This window comes from Telopea speciosissima, chromosome 7 (genome assembly GCF_018873765.1).
Source record: "Telopea speciosissima isolate NSW1024214 ecotype Mountain lineage chromosome 7, Tspe_v1, whole genome shotgun sequence".
In the NCBI taxonomy this organism is placed as follows: Eukaryota; Viridiplantae; Streptophyta; class Magnoliopsida; order Proteales; family Proteaceae; genus Telopea; species Telopea speciosissima.
This window is the reverse complement of record NC_057922.1, coordinates 21070680-21086435: the sequence shown is the minus strand read 5'-3', so window position 1 is coordinate 21086435 and position 15756 is coordinate 21070680. Positions and strand designations below refer to the sequence as shown.

General features: G+C 35.9%; 1 non-coding gene across 1 annotated transcript; it reads left to right on the top strand.

The window, feature by feature from the left end:
• Positions 1 to 15395: 15395 nt before the first annotated feature.
• Positions 15396 to 15468, top strand: TRNAV-UAC. Its single transcript has one exon. It is a non-coding gene; the product is annotated as a tRNA-Val (tRNA).
• Positions 15469 to 15756: the final 288 nt, after the last annotated feature.

Genomic DNA, 15756 nt, shown 5'->3' with positions numbered 1-15756 from the left:
GCTAGAGTAGGATTAAATGGAAGACAAAGCATAAATGAGAATCTCTAATAAAGGCTCACTCAGTGGTGCTTTAAAAATCTTATCTTCTAGTGCTTGGAAATGCATCATTTTATTTCAATGCAGGGTTTTTTGTCATCAAAATGGTTGAAGTAAGAAGCATAGTTGGAAAATCAGGTTTTTTTGACTCTGACTTATCTTTTTCATAATTCGATGATTTGAGAGAATTTGATTTGGTTAGGGCAAACCTTTTTTTTTTCTATTATTTTATTAATATTTTTCTTCTTTTTCTTTTTTTTCTCTGAGTGAGAAGAGACTAAGACTATGGTTGTTCACTAGTGGGAAAAAACCAAAGTGGTTAATATCAAAGACAACAAACAAAAATTCAAGGATTTTCTTTAATTTTTTAGATTAAATTTATGATCTATGAATAATATATGACCCAATAATAATAATAAAAAAAAAACTAGACTTGATGAATCTCACATGACTCTAACAAATACAACAACTCAATGAACACTCGAGCTGACTCAGTCTTCATAACTACTCATTAGGTTTCAATTTTTTTTTTTCTATGGTGACTCGACTAAGGTGACTTGCTCGAGTTAAAACCTGATTTTTCAACTATGGTGAGAAGTTCTAACCTTCTTTTGATTGTCCCTTGTTTTATTCTCCAAAGTTATTAGACAAAAAGGCGAGTAGCTCTGAGCAAAATTCCACAACTATGAATGTTACAAAGATAGAAGGGGGTAGAAAAATAGAAGAAATTACAGCCCCCAAACATACAGGTGTCAATGGGTTCAGATCATAATTTATTAAGGTTGCAATGAGCCCAAAACAAAATTTAAATGATAATTATTAATCAATTTTAATTTTGCAAATGGAAACTAATCGTAATTAGTTTTACGTACCTAGAAACCTCATCTCCAACCTTTACCCCGGGAAGCACGATTTGTAATCTTGATATTGAGATCAAATCAATGTATCAAATCAAGGACACATTTTCCCCTGTTTTTTTTTTTTAATAAAAATAAAATATTTTATTACCATTTTACCCTTGTCTGTACAAGTGGATCTGATCAGTATCAGGATTGGTCTTGACCGATACCAACCTGAGACCAAGATTGTGAAACTTGCTAGGGAGAGAGGGAAGATGATAACAAGGAGGCTCGAATCCAAGACCTCCTAGTAGGGTTGCTTCTATGCTCCACGCATCTATCAACTGTGCTAAGCAGTTGTTCTTAAAGAAAAAAAAGAGGAGGGGGGGAACGTAGAGACCACACACATGCGACAGTCAATGAATGCACTCGTTGGTATCTCAAAGGATGAAATTTTCACGTTTCATGGGAGGTAGGACGATCATTTCACCCCTACTGTATCTGAGCATGGCCTACTCCAAAACATTTTCCCCCCAAAAAAACACCCCTATTACACATGCTTATGCAGATCAGGCGGGAATTGAAATAATCAAAGACTTTTTTTTGGATATCTCCATGTTTCCCTCTCATACAACCAGAGAAAGCGAAGGTTGTTTTGGATCTTTGTGAGCTTGGATTCGGGTTACGGTTTGGAAGGGCACCGATCACATTCTCGTGGGTGGGGGGACGGTAGGGTAGTAGGGTTTTTATGACCAGGCAAAGTTTGAGTTTTCCACCTTCCATGGAACCCGAGAGTGTGATAGAGTAACACAAATCTCTCCCAAAAGCTTGCAATTCTATCCAAGCATCAAAGGTAAAGCTAAAAAAAGCATGAGGTGATGGTTCTACTGTCGACAGGTATCTACCAACGTGCAATGAAGGATCACCCACGTCGACGATTGACTTGAGCTGACCTTTGTCGTTTTTGCTTGGTCTAGGTCTAGCTATGTGTCACGGTTAACCTTGGTTTTTGGGTTTGGACTAGGACTAGGTCTGATCTGTGGGGTATGAAAATGTTTGAGTACATAACAGTTTCTTATATGGAGACGGGTGGAGACAGATCTGACCCCTTCATGAGACGTGAGTTTCACAATTTAGAGACAAATCCCATATTTCCTTGCAAGGTTCAGATTTGTTTCCATCCGTCTCCATGTGGGGGGTTGATCTAAACTTGAAAATGTTTATATTTGTAATTCATTTAAAAAAGGGGTCCCATGATGCCTCCGAACACTTTACTCATCCTCGCGTAGTCCATTGCTCTGGTAACAAAATGAAGTGTTCGTTACAAATGGTGGAGAGATTGTTTTCTAATTCGAACCCACAGCCATTAGATCGCAATGGAACAAAATAGGTGCAGAGATTAGAAGGTGACATGGATTCCGATACTATTCGGACGATTCACTCAATTCGCATTGAAAATATTAAATCTATGCCACTAGCTGAAAAGGAAATTTAAAATTAGGACAAGTGGATAACCAAAAGAGTTTCAAAATTTAAAAGTAAAACTTAACTGAATGATCGGAAAAGCTGGACCGCACTGGGATGATGATCCATGCGGTCTAATCAGTGGAACCTTTTCAAAGTTAAAGAAAGATATGTTGTTGTTGTTGTAGTATTTCCTGGAATCATCCACTGGAATCCAACGGTTCATTCTCAACAACTAGTCTCCTCACTCGTTCCCGCGAAGAAAACGGTGTGCGCCAGCAGTGATGTCATCAAATCACGTGGTAATGATGTAATGCTGACGTGTTGCTGATCTAGAGAAAGAGAGAAAGAGAGAAAGAGAGAAAGAGAGAAAGAGAGAAAGATGGATGGATTTGATAGTTGATGCCTACACCGAAAGCTCTGGCTTAGTAGATGTCCCAAGCAATCTTGTCTATTTTTTTGATAATTCCCAGGCAATCTTGTCGCCCAAGAATTCCGTTAACTTTCATGCAAACTTCGGCTTGGATCGGATATTCGGATGGATCCGGGAACGACCCAACTTAGGGCCATCAGGCCATGGGTTTTAGCCGTTAGCCGTAGGAGCTAAAGATCCATGGTTTTTTAAATACATCTGAGCGGTAATTGTAAGTTGTAACATAGTTTAAAAATTAGACTACCCAGACCGGATGGTTGAACCTGGTTGAATTAGAGTCGCATCCCTTTTGGTTCATTCTAAAACTGGAATTAAATGGCCGAAAACCATTTGGTTTGGTTCAACTGTTCCCTCCTCCCACTGAATTTTTTTTTTTTTTTTATTGGTTGAAACTTGAAACCAAAATGAACCAGAACTGTGTCCCTTTTTTAAGATTTTGGCCAGTTTTTTTCCCCAGTTTTATCATTAGATGACATTGGTCGGTTTATAAAATTCAAAATGAAGCCTATAATTATCGGTTTGGTCCATGGTTTGAGGTATTGGTATCATATCTCTTGTCTCGGGTCAGTTTTGCAAGTGACCGATACCATATGAGTGATACAATACGAACAAGGGGTAGAATGGTCAAAAAACCCATTTTAAAAGGAGAGTCAAGGGCAGATTTGTCTGATACGATCGATTCGTGCTGATACCAATCTGATATTGTATCGGTTTCCAAGTTAACCGATACTGTGCACTAAAACCTTGGTTTGATTTCTCATCAATTGTTTTTACTGGTTTATTATTGGTCCATTCTCAATTATATATACATATAAATCAAAAATCAAAATCTATCAGTTTTTTTTTTCTTGGTTTCAATAAGATCGATTTTTATGGGTACCAAACTGACAGTTCTTAGAGACTCAAAACCAAAGTCGAACCAATATGGAATATGGAGTTTGGTTGGTTTTGTTTTAGTTTTTCAATTATCCAACAGGCTCGCGAGCTGATTTTTGACACCGGTACTCCAAAATTTTATAATAGAGGTTTTTTTTTTTTTATTGAATGATAAAGCTTTGGGATGCCTTCTTATACACCACAAATATCTACCAAGTGTAAGTTGGATGGAGCCAAAATTTATGGAGGCATCTTAGGATTATCTACTCCCATGTCAAATTTCAGTTTAAAGAAATCCGCCATGTAAAAAATTAACTTTAACATATGAAAAATAGTGTATGCATGGTTGTACCCTGGAAAGAAGGTTGGGGGGGGGGGGTTATATATGCATGTCAATACTTGGAAGGGTATTATTGAAACTTATTAGATCGTGAAATTTTTGACAAGTGACTAGTCCAAATCATCTCCTATCCATTGTTCAGAATTATCACATTCTCCTTCCACATGCCATAATATGAAGGATCTGGTCCTCTATGTCCTAATATGTAGATCAGGTAATAAACAAATTTCTTGGGTAGGCTTGTCCAATTTTCCTATTTAATTATAAAATTGCAGCTAAAATGGAATTGATCACATGTCAAAATAGAGCTTGAAAGATTGTTTGAAATTTGATTGAAAGAAAGCGGGAAACAAATAGATGATTGAAAATAACAGGAAAACTGCCAATACATGGGAAGGGTATATGATTGATTTGCTTTGGAATGTTTTCTACTTCGTACAACAAAGATCAAAGAGTTCATGATGAAACTCACATATTCAAGAGTTCAATCATAAGGTTATATCATGATGGATGGAGAGATCTTGAGGGACAAAAAACTTTGTTGTATATTGATAGGAAACTGCTTTCCTTTTTTATTTGAGGACCTTTGTTTTCTATGTGTACTTTCCCTTTTATTTATGAAAAATAATTTATTCAATACATTATTTTTTTTGTTAAAAATTAGGAAAAATTTCATTAAAATATAAAGTATTTGAGATTTAGTTGTGCATGATGTTTTATGTATTGATGTATTATTTTTGGGTTTTGTTTAGTACTCTATTGATTGCAATGTCGAAAGTGGAAACTAAACCAATTTTTGCATTTGTTTTCTTTATTATTCTGGGTATGCTTGGACACTAAATTTTGTGCATCCTTATTTATATTTTAATGAATTCTTTGTTAACGTTTAAAAGGGGAAAAAAAAGAAGATGGAAACATACAGTCAATAAATATTACGGGTTGATTTGACTGGTTCGACTCCACAGAAGAAATCTAAAGATTTATTTTTCCCTTATTTTCTTTGATATGTATAGTAGGTACATGCACCCATGCGTACACAATACACACAAAGAGACATGGAGAATGTTATAGAATACATGTCATTACAAAACCATGGCAATAGCAACCATGACCAAAATTGACATTTCCTCCCCTTATTTTCTTTTGGTCATCCCTAAAGTGGTGAAGTTAGAAATTACAATCTTCTTTCAATTGCCCTTTGTCAAATTTCCAAAAGCTATCTAAGTCAATGGTAAAAATGGATTTTTATCATTACATCACTATTAGAACTATCATTGTCTTGCATGGTTTTCGAATTGATATATGAAATGACAAGATTTAACTCTCATAATAAACAAGAATTTTCTCTTGATCTGATTTGTTGATATGTCAGCCTCAAGTATACCTAATTTGGTTTAGGTGGACCGATCTCACCCTTTATGAATTAGTTACCCGACGATGTGGGATTTAGGTCCTTACCTGGTGTATTTTCTAGTTTCTACATTACTTTAAGGGAAGGGAGAGTGATCTTTATCTCTGTCCCTTCTTACAAAATAAGAGGTATAGAAATTTTTTACATGAGGAGAGAGATAGATACATGGGAGTAGGACAGGCTCTCCGACAGAGTTATTTTTCCCTCAATTTAATTTAAATTCAATCATCTCATAAGTTCTGTATATTCCTTTTCTTTTTTTGTTTGGGGTGGGTCACACAAAGAAAGAGGGAGAGGGACACTTTTGGTGTGCGGTAAGCCAGCAAGTGGCACCAATGGTGATATGAGACAGAGCATCATACAGAAAGGGCAAGGGGGTCATTCCAAAGGGGGAAGAGAGAGATAGATATAGAGGGCACTAGCTTATGGTACACTAGTTGTGTGTCCAGCCTTTAACCATAAATAAATTATGAAAAAGAAATCGGGCTCGGAAGAACCCCAATATGTCCAAGTGAAGGTTAAGGTCTGTACATCTTTAGTTGTTCGTCATTGGGTAATTAAAAGAATTGAGTAAATAAAGATTAAAAATTTTTTAGAGTAAATTATATTATGGGAAAAGGAAGCATACATCGCCTTTGTACAAATTCCAATATACCTCTCTCACATAATAAATAGTGGGACCCACAATGACACTTTCTCTCCTATTCTGACTATGTGGGTTCAATATGAATGATAACTTTCTCCAAACCCTCATTGGTGTAGTGTGCAATTTCCTTCTTACACTGCCCTTGTGGGAAACTCCTCTGATTTTGTTTAGAATAAAATATGTTTCTTGAATTAAATTTTTTTAAAGGCAATGTGCCTTTTAGAGACATTATCAAAAGCTTTTTACTTGTCTTTCTCATTGGACCAAATAAACCAAATTCTATGAAGATCTTAATTATCAATTATTTATCTTTACTAAATCATTAATGGGGAATCTGTTGGAAAACACATTCCTCCATAAACTGATTTTGATGATAATAAACATAAAGATTAATACTAATATTTCAATCTTTAAGCAAGCTTCATAGTCAGACGTTGGAAGCATCAAGCATCTAGGAAAAACTTGATCAACGGAGCTCACAACAGAAGAGTTAAGGAAAAGAAGAAATTTGAAGATTGAGGAACATCTTCTAAAGGAAGCCAAGAATTAACAAGACAAAGACTCTCCAAGAAGATTCAAGTGCATTAGAACACATTTCGTCACATGTGCATATCACATTGCACACACATTGCATTCACATGTAAGAGACCTTAGGAGGAACTCATTCCCATGCCCTAGACTCAAGAAACATGGCCATTAAAGTGTTAGACAAAAACCTATGAAGTCCCAAGCAAGCTAGACCAAAAATCCCCTTGACAGACAATAAAAAACAGGACAACTGTCTGTTGGTCGACCTACAGAATATAAAAAACACAGACCTGTTTCCAGTAGCCTGTCGGTTGCAACCGACAGAATTATAGGTCGATCGACACTTGTAGGTCGATCCATAGGTTGATCATCGATCGACAGCCCCAAACTTGACCTTAACGGCTAGTTTTTTATGGTCGATCGACAACCTTTATAGGTCGATCGACAGTTTAAAAATATGACAGTTTTATATCCATTGGAAAACAAACAAACTCCAACTTTTGGTTTTATAAAACACATCCAAACAAGAAGCAAAATACATCTTTTGATAGAAAAAGTGCATAGTACATTTGTGAAAGTACAAAAGTGAAAATTTGTGATTGAGCTAAATTATTCAATTCAAGCTCTTCAAAGAGATCTTACCAAGCTCTTAACTCTCCACTCTCTCCAACTCATGCCATCAAGGAGAATCATCTAGGAGACTCAAGGTGCATCACTCTCATTCATATCTTTGAGTGATGAGCACCATCACTCAAAGGGTAAAAGTGTCACTACTCTTTGATAGGTATTTATACCAAACTTTTATTGTATTTACTTGTTTATGCTTTTGATTTGATAAAGCATTGTTGTATTAATCTAGACCGTACTTAGATTAGTACAAGGACCCTCTCATCCTTAATAGATTGAAAGGATACTCTTGTCCTGGAACTAAGATTGTAAGGATCTTCTTATCCTGTTAAAAAGAGTTGTAAATGTGTCATTTCCCCACCTATTGTATTGAAAGGGAAATACTAGTGGAATTCTCTCAAGGTTGAGAGGAGTGGATGTAGGCTAAGTTAACCGAACCACTATAAATCTTGTGTCTCATTTACTTTTGCTTTCTATATTTAATATAAGTGTGCAACCAATCGAAAAAGAGTCAAAATCCACTAGTGGTAATCTATTCACCCCCTTCTAGGTTACCCAACAGAATCTACTTCAATTTTATGACCTAAAAGGTATGATGGTCTTCCTAATTTTCAAATATGATAATGTTAGACGAAATTCATAATCAACCCATGATCAGAAAATGATATGAATAACATGTTCACAAAGTTTTAATGTCATAATATTATTATATCGTAAAATAAATTATAATAATTTAAAAATATTTCATCCAAAGTTGCAATCAAATTCCCTTACTTTTATATAGAACTAAAACTCGTATAAACCTAATTTGGACCAAACCAATTGACACTGATGCCTTCCCTAGAAACGCGCACTTTTGATCACTAGTTTAGACCTTGATTCAAATCCTAATCATGATAATTTGACTAATAAATAAGGTATAAACAAAGCTATAGAATGAAAAATTATAGGACTTAGACATTAAAACTAAAGTGGTCCTTCCATTTAATATTCTATCTTCATTAAAATTAACCTACAATTTGATCAAATTTTCTCAACAAATCCCACTAAGAGTTCCACTGGCTTGTAATTAAGTAAAATCATACTATATATTAATGCACAAAGTCCCTTGACCCCAAAGCAAAGTCTAGGCTATAGAGAGACTTAAGGAGGTCTTAAATCATAACCACTCAGTCAATTAAAAAAGAAGAGAGAAAAGGCAAAATGGAAGGAATGAAGATTTCTTTGAATTTTTAAATTACATACTCACTTATCTGGGCAAAGGTCCTTTGTGGGGTTCTTTCAGATTCTTTTCCCATCAAAAGATGGGAGGTTTCACACTCAAAACACATATTTAGTAGACACTTGGCATTTAATTAATCACTTTCCCCTTTCCATGGACAAGTCACCCTTGGTAGATAACCTGACCCCTTCCCCTCCTTCCTTCTCAAAGTTAACCATGTGTTGCCACGTGTAGCAAATGTTCTATATTTCATATAATTGGTTTCTTGTTCTAAGAATTGCCAACCCCCTTCATCAATTTTTTGTCTCTTGTGTTATTGCTCAATAGGAAAGCCAAATGGACCTAATTATTGCTGTACACTTGGTATGTAAATGTGGACCCCATTAAGTGGGGCCAACCCTTGGATGAACCAAATAATTTGGAGGCAAACGTTTGGTTCAATGGTCCAAATGGTAATGGAAAAGAGATTCTCTCTTCACCCATCCACTGAGTGGGAAGAATTCCTTAACTACTGGTAATTAATGTGGCCATAAGATGATACTCTTGTCTCATCAACACTCTTCCCTAGATCCGATTCCTCTTAGGGAGCTCAGCGGTCAGGGAGTTAGATGACCCAACGGCTGGATGCTCCCTGGAGAGGAGCTCAATCCCTCTTCCCTTTGGTCACCTAACAGGCCGATAGCTATGAGCAAGGGATTCTCTCTTCACCCATGGGTGAAGAAGGGAAACATGCACCTCGGTCTTATTTTGGATTGATCAAAGTTTTCTTTTACCTTTCACCTACGGTAATCATTGTTTAGGTTAGAATTTCACTAGTGAGATGATTGTAGTTTGCCCTTCTAACTCAACCATGTTGACAAAGAAAATATGGGTTTGTGACAAAAGACTCGCAAAAGGTTGTGACATCTATATTTACCTTAGAAACATATTAGATTTAGATGTAATATAGAACCTGTCAATTAAATGTCACTAAAGTCACCTCAAGATCATATCAAACTTAGACATATTAACATATCTTAATTTGTAACATTTCTTGACATGCCCTAAATCATCTGGACTAAGGAAACACTCCGATCATGCCAGCTCACCATTTGCGATGTCTGTTTGATTGACTCGTGTTTTTGGGTGCATTTGTTTTATATAATTGACAGTTCAACCACACATCATAGATAACGTACGCCATCGATCTTAGTCCTTGGTAAATTTCTTTTTTTTTCTTAAATAGGTCTTCCTTCATAATATTCCATAGAGCTACCTGACAGTAGTAGGCTTTAATTAGCTTTATGAAAGTGATTTAAGAGAAGTCAAAGGAGATAGGTAATCAACTATCATGGTTGAATCCATTAAATTTTTGTGGTCCATGAGATGAATAAGATAGGTCTTTGTGGCTAATTCATCACCAAAATTTTGGCCAACTTAGCCCAAGCTGAACGTTTGTTTAACTTATTTGTGTTCTTATTCTTTTGTCATCTTTCTTGGATCCACTCCAACAAAATTTAACAATGAGAAATGATGGAAATCTGCGTTGAGAGAGAATGTGAAGTGGTTAGGACTTTTTGAAATTTTTGTTTGAATAAGCAATTAATTTTTTTAATGATTTAGGATTTAAAAACTAAAGGGTAAGAGAATGCTGCCTGGTGGTGTGGTCCCTATGCCAGTGTAGGGGCGAATGAGAGCATGTGCAAGGCATCAATATGGATAAGATTTTTTATTTCACAGAGACGAGGCAAAAATTTCACGGGCTCTTGTGTCTGGGCACGGTAGCCACGCGACCAGACAACTTTCCTTTCCCAAAACTAGAATATCTATTTTGTGGATAGTACGTTCTTCACTTTTATATTTTCTCTAAGGCTAGACACTGATAGAATAAAGATTTCTTATTGACACTCATTAAGGTGTCAAATAATTTGTAATTTTCTATCAATTTTTTTTTATTTTACTTTTTTACCCTTCTAGTGTAATACACTTTTTATTTCAATAAGGGTAAATCTTATCATTTAAACGTACACAACAACGGTTTTTAATAATGGCATAATGATATACCATTTTTAAATTATTTTTGAAAACTCTTTTCTATTCTTAACTTAAAAATCTTTTGGGCTATGTTTAGAATCCATGAAAAGAAAAAACATGATGACACAATGATTGGTTTGTTTCTATCTCTCTCCTCAAATTCAAAATCTTTTGAATTTTTTCTTTCCTTTTCGTTTCTTGGTTTCCAAACATAGCCTTGGGAATAATGACAAAGGGCAATAAAAAAAAAATGTCTAAGTTCTAACTATACCTATATATAGAAGTGTAATTTAGACAATCCCGATAGATAAGGCTAGACTTTTACATCATTTTATTGACATTTGAGGATTATAATGTGGCAATTGATCGTTTAGGCAGTCCACACTTGAGCTCAATGGGGGGAAAAATTAAATGAAAATTCATCTTATGAAGAAAAATAGGTAATATTATGTTCAAGGGTGGCATTTGAATCTCAGATGTGCCCTCATTCTTGTTGGGATTACTACTTTCATCAAACTCATCGAATATCCTACTACTACGTCCAAGGAAGTCCCTAATCCTACGGACGATTAACACTTAGAACTCGCTAAATGGTAGGTCATGTGTTGATCCGTGTGATGGATGATCCTCCATCTAAATCATTGGTAAAATAGTAGCCCTAAAACTCAGCAAGAGAATTATTTTGAACCTAATAAAAAGAAAGGGTCCTTCTAGGTGTCACTATGCCTAACGAAGTATAATGCTTCAGTATTTGTTATTTGGCAGTACATGAGTTAGTCCATGTGATTGAGGACTAGGCAAACATCTCATTAGTACAATTTCAATTTAAAATGAGCAGATGATGTAACTAAAAGGGTTGTAGTTTTCTATCCGGGAGCTCCCATATGTATATCTCTCTCCTCCTCAAAATAAGGGGGCATAGGTGTCTTTTCAATTGGGGAGGAGAGAGATAGACTCATGGGAGTGCTGGTGTACGTCACACCCCAAACAAATTTCTTTTTTCCAAATATAACAAAAGATGCTAATTTGTATTTTATATTCATCTCCATTTGATAATATTTTGATAATTTTACTAAAACTTTGAATCAGAGTTGAACAATTTTCCTTGTTTACTTTGGATTAAAATTTGGCCATTGGGATGTATGTGGTGTCCTCTATTACATGGACTAACCCATGTACTGCTATGTGACAAATATTGTTTTGTTATACTTCACTAGGCATAGTGACGAGGAAGAATATCCAAAAATAAAACACAAGTATTATAAAATTCATGTATAGCCTAGCCATCCTCCTCTTTCTTTCGCATCGAATGGTATTTTATAAAAGCAAGGCAGGCTGGAAATTTTTCCTTATTCAAGCATTCTCTAGCCAACCCACAGCTCTATTTACCTCATCAAAACGGGTGTTCAAGGTAAACCAAAGTTATATTGGGCTTTGATTTCTTTCATGGCCCAAAAATGGGGTCCTTTTTTATGGCCTTAGGGAAGGGATTTGCTGTCAGGCTACACGAGCCATGCATCAACGCGGGGCCAATGAGATTGTGCGCACAGGCATCCGTTTGTGCAAGGGTTGGCCCAACATGAGAAGTCTACGATCCATATTATTCAATGATCCATTTAGTTGACCCCATTTAATTAGGATAAGGCTGAATTATTGTTATTGTTTTTATTTTTTATTTTTAGATACTATACACAATCATGATTACAAAACTTCCTTTTTCTTTTCAAAAGTAATTTTCACTTTCTTTTACTTGCATCCAAACAGAGTTTACGTGTAAGTGATTGAGGTATTCGTACACTGGAGATTCTTCCATCAAACTCGATCAAATAAAGGATGTAACGGCTTTTATGTCATTTCGGATTGACATTTACAGCAATCTGACCGCATTTAATGCAGGTCATGCACATGCACCGCCGTGCACATAAACTTTTACTTTTTGATTATGTTAGCTTTAGAAACATGTTCCATATCCCAACGGAACTGGAGAAAACCCTAATCACAAAATTGAAAAGGTAGCATATTATTCTTCAAAGTTGATGATTGAGATCAAATGAATGGGAATCACCACAAAGAAAGAAAAAAGAAACACATCGAGAGGGTTCATGGGGGTGGAGAAGTTATTCTACTGTGTTGATCTTTATGATCTAGTTTTGTATGTAGACATAAGGATAATGTTAAGGAAAATTAATTCTTTTTCTCACATAATAAGGTTACAAAAATTCCTATTAGCATATTCATAAAAGGGGAAATTTTGGAATAAAGTAAAGAGAATTATTTTTCTTTCCAGGAGGTCACTTGTACAAGGAATAAAGTAATAATCGAATGAATAAGTTCTTTTTTTTTTTTTTGGTAAATGTGAATCTTATTGCAAGGGGGGCAAGATGAGCACTAGACATACATCCTGATTACAAAGGTCAAGAAGCTAGGGAAAGGATACAGACCACATTGTCTGTCTGGCCACAGTCATGGTTTTCCGAGCTAGAGAGTGCGCCACATGATTTGCATCTTTAGAAATACAAGAGAAATTACAACTACTGAAACGAGGGATCAGAAGCCGTATGTCATACAAAGTACTAAAAATAGAGATCGGGAGTTGTTGAATCAGATAATGCTGGTCTGATTTCCTTCATCATGCAAGAATGGATGATTTTTTACAACCATATAAAACTTTATCGTACCTAGGTCCAGTATTTATTTATTTATTTTTGGGAGGGGGGAACCCTAATTGACTGCATGGTTTCTACTCTCAGACACAACCCAGTGCAAAATGGTTGTTGTGCTCCTCATGTAATGCTAAAATCCTGTCCCTGTTGATGCTTCTACGTCGTTGTGATTGGCTCCGTGCTGGCTTTGAGACCACATTGCCAATCAAAGATCCCTCTCTATCTCTCTTTTATTTAATTTTTTTTTGGAGGGGAGAGCAATGGTCCAGTAAATTGGTTATGGGACAAAGAACATGTAGATTAGTTTGTTGGTCCACTAACATACAATTAGTGTCTCATCATAAAAGAGGATTGAGACACACCATAGGGTGGCTCCCCACCTAAAATATTTTTTAAAGGAAAAAATTGAAACAAAAAAAATCATCTTAAGGATAGAGAATCTAATCATCAATTTTGACTGCACTCATTTGATTATGCAAGATTTCATCAAAATGATTAAGTCTATTGGACAGTTAAAATTTTACATAATCATGCTTGTTTTGTTTTATCAATCTTTAGGCAACAAACCCAAGGTTAATAGGCCCCAATAAGGGTTTTAAAGCTCTGCTTGTGGAGAGAGAAAGAGCAAAAGTTTTGGATTTTGGAAAAGAGAAATATGGAAAGCAAGAGAAATTGGAAACAATGGCTTAAAGAGTAAGCGTTTGGACAAAGAAAAGAATAAACCAAAGTAGTATTTTGTTGGAAAAGATGATTCCATACCTTATCTTTTGGTTAAAGGTTTATAAATAATCACAAAAAAGAGGAGACATGAAAGTAAATTCTAGGATATGCAAACAATACAAATAAGTGAAAGAAGATTCTTTTGTACAACTCTTTATGTAAGTTATCTATTTTAGGAGACAAACCCTAATTTTCTTTTGAAAAGGAAACGTAGCTCATTGGGCAACTAATGATAAATAATCTTGGGATTGTAAAGAAATATCTCTAGAAAGCTTTTAAGGACCTTAGATGCATTCACGAGTAGTTGCACGTGTTGATATATTCTATATATTTGAAGGTAGAGTGTTCTTTGAAAGGTAGTGTAGCTCTTGCACCAGCACAGGGCCAATGGGAGCATGCACAAAAACATCAATAAGAATAGGATTTTCTCACCTTTCATGGAGGATAGGATCATTTTGCACCTCTTTGTGTCTGGGCATAGGGGCCACACTACCTTTTAGGGTTCTTTTTTTCATATTTGATTTACAAGTTAACATCATCCTCTAGCACTCGTCCAATTTAGTTTTACAAATTATTGTGTAGATCTTTCTTCCACTTATTATATTATTCTTTTGGGAAAAAGAACTTTGGCAGGGGACGTGGCCTACGTCAACATTCTCATGTTTCAATCTCTATCCTTTCCCTGTGACAAGACACCTCTACTCTTTTTATGGAGGAGAGAGATGAACATAGGGAGTGCTGGCTAGAGTAAAGCACCGCACTCCTAGACAGAGAACCACTTATGCTACCCTTAATTGAAAGGTAACATGAGAAAGATGACTTAATCGCAACCATATATTTTTTTGTTGTGTTGGATTACATTGAAACGTCTTTAGGTTCAATCCAACCTGACTTATGAGAGAAAAGATTTAGCTAACTGCGTTGATCCATCCTCCAACTATGAGTTTCTAACTCGTGATAGTTTTCTACTATATTGTTTTATTTAATGGAAAAATATAGATATGATTATGCCTAGTGAAGTATGACGATTTACTTTAAATTCATTTCTATTTGATAGAAATTTTGACCATTTTACTAAAATTTTATACAAGATTTTAGCCACTCGTTATTTATTTTGGGTTAAATTTGACCATTGAAATGTAAGTGAGGTCCTTTATCACCAACTTGGCTCTTCTCCAGTCGTGGCAGGAGTTGGAGGGTCCAACCCAGCAAAACAAAGGGGAGGGGGTTTGGTCATTTCAAAGACCCAAGTGGGCCCCCCTATGAAATGACCATACCCCCTATTTTTGCTAGGCTGGACCCTCCAGCTCCCACCACAGCTGGTGGAGAACCAGATCACTCTATCACGGATTTGACTCTGTTCCAACCGTGGCGGGAGTTGGAAGGTCCAACCCAATAAAAACACCCAAAATAAGGGAGGATTTGGTCATTTCACAGGGGGACCCACTTAGATCCCACATGTGAATTGATCAAAATCACCCTTGTTTTGGACGCTCTAGGGTCTGCCATGATTGGAGGAAAGCCAAATTTCTCTGTCACATGCATTAATTTACATACAATCTACCAAGTAATCAATAGATGCTGTGGTGTAGTGGTTATCACGTCAGTCTTACACACTGAAGGTCTCCAGTTCGATCCTGGGCAGCATCAAATTAAATCCTTTTTTTTATAAGCATTATAGTTTTCACTAGCTGAAATCATGCTTCTTTTCAGATCCCCATCGCCCAGGAAGTGCCCAGTGGACATCCAATGGCCAGGTTGATTGGGGCCCATATCGGAATATGTGCCAGCGTGTATACTCCTTTCTTTCTTCTATTTCTATCTGATTTTTTCTAGAACCCTAGCTCTAAATTCCCTATTTTCCCCGCCTTTTTTCTTCTCTTTTTGGATTCTTCTCGATCAATTTATTTTTCATTTTTGTAAGGGCTGTTTACAGCC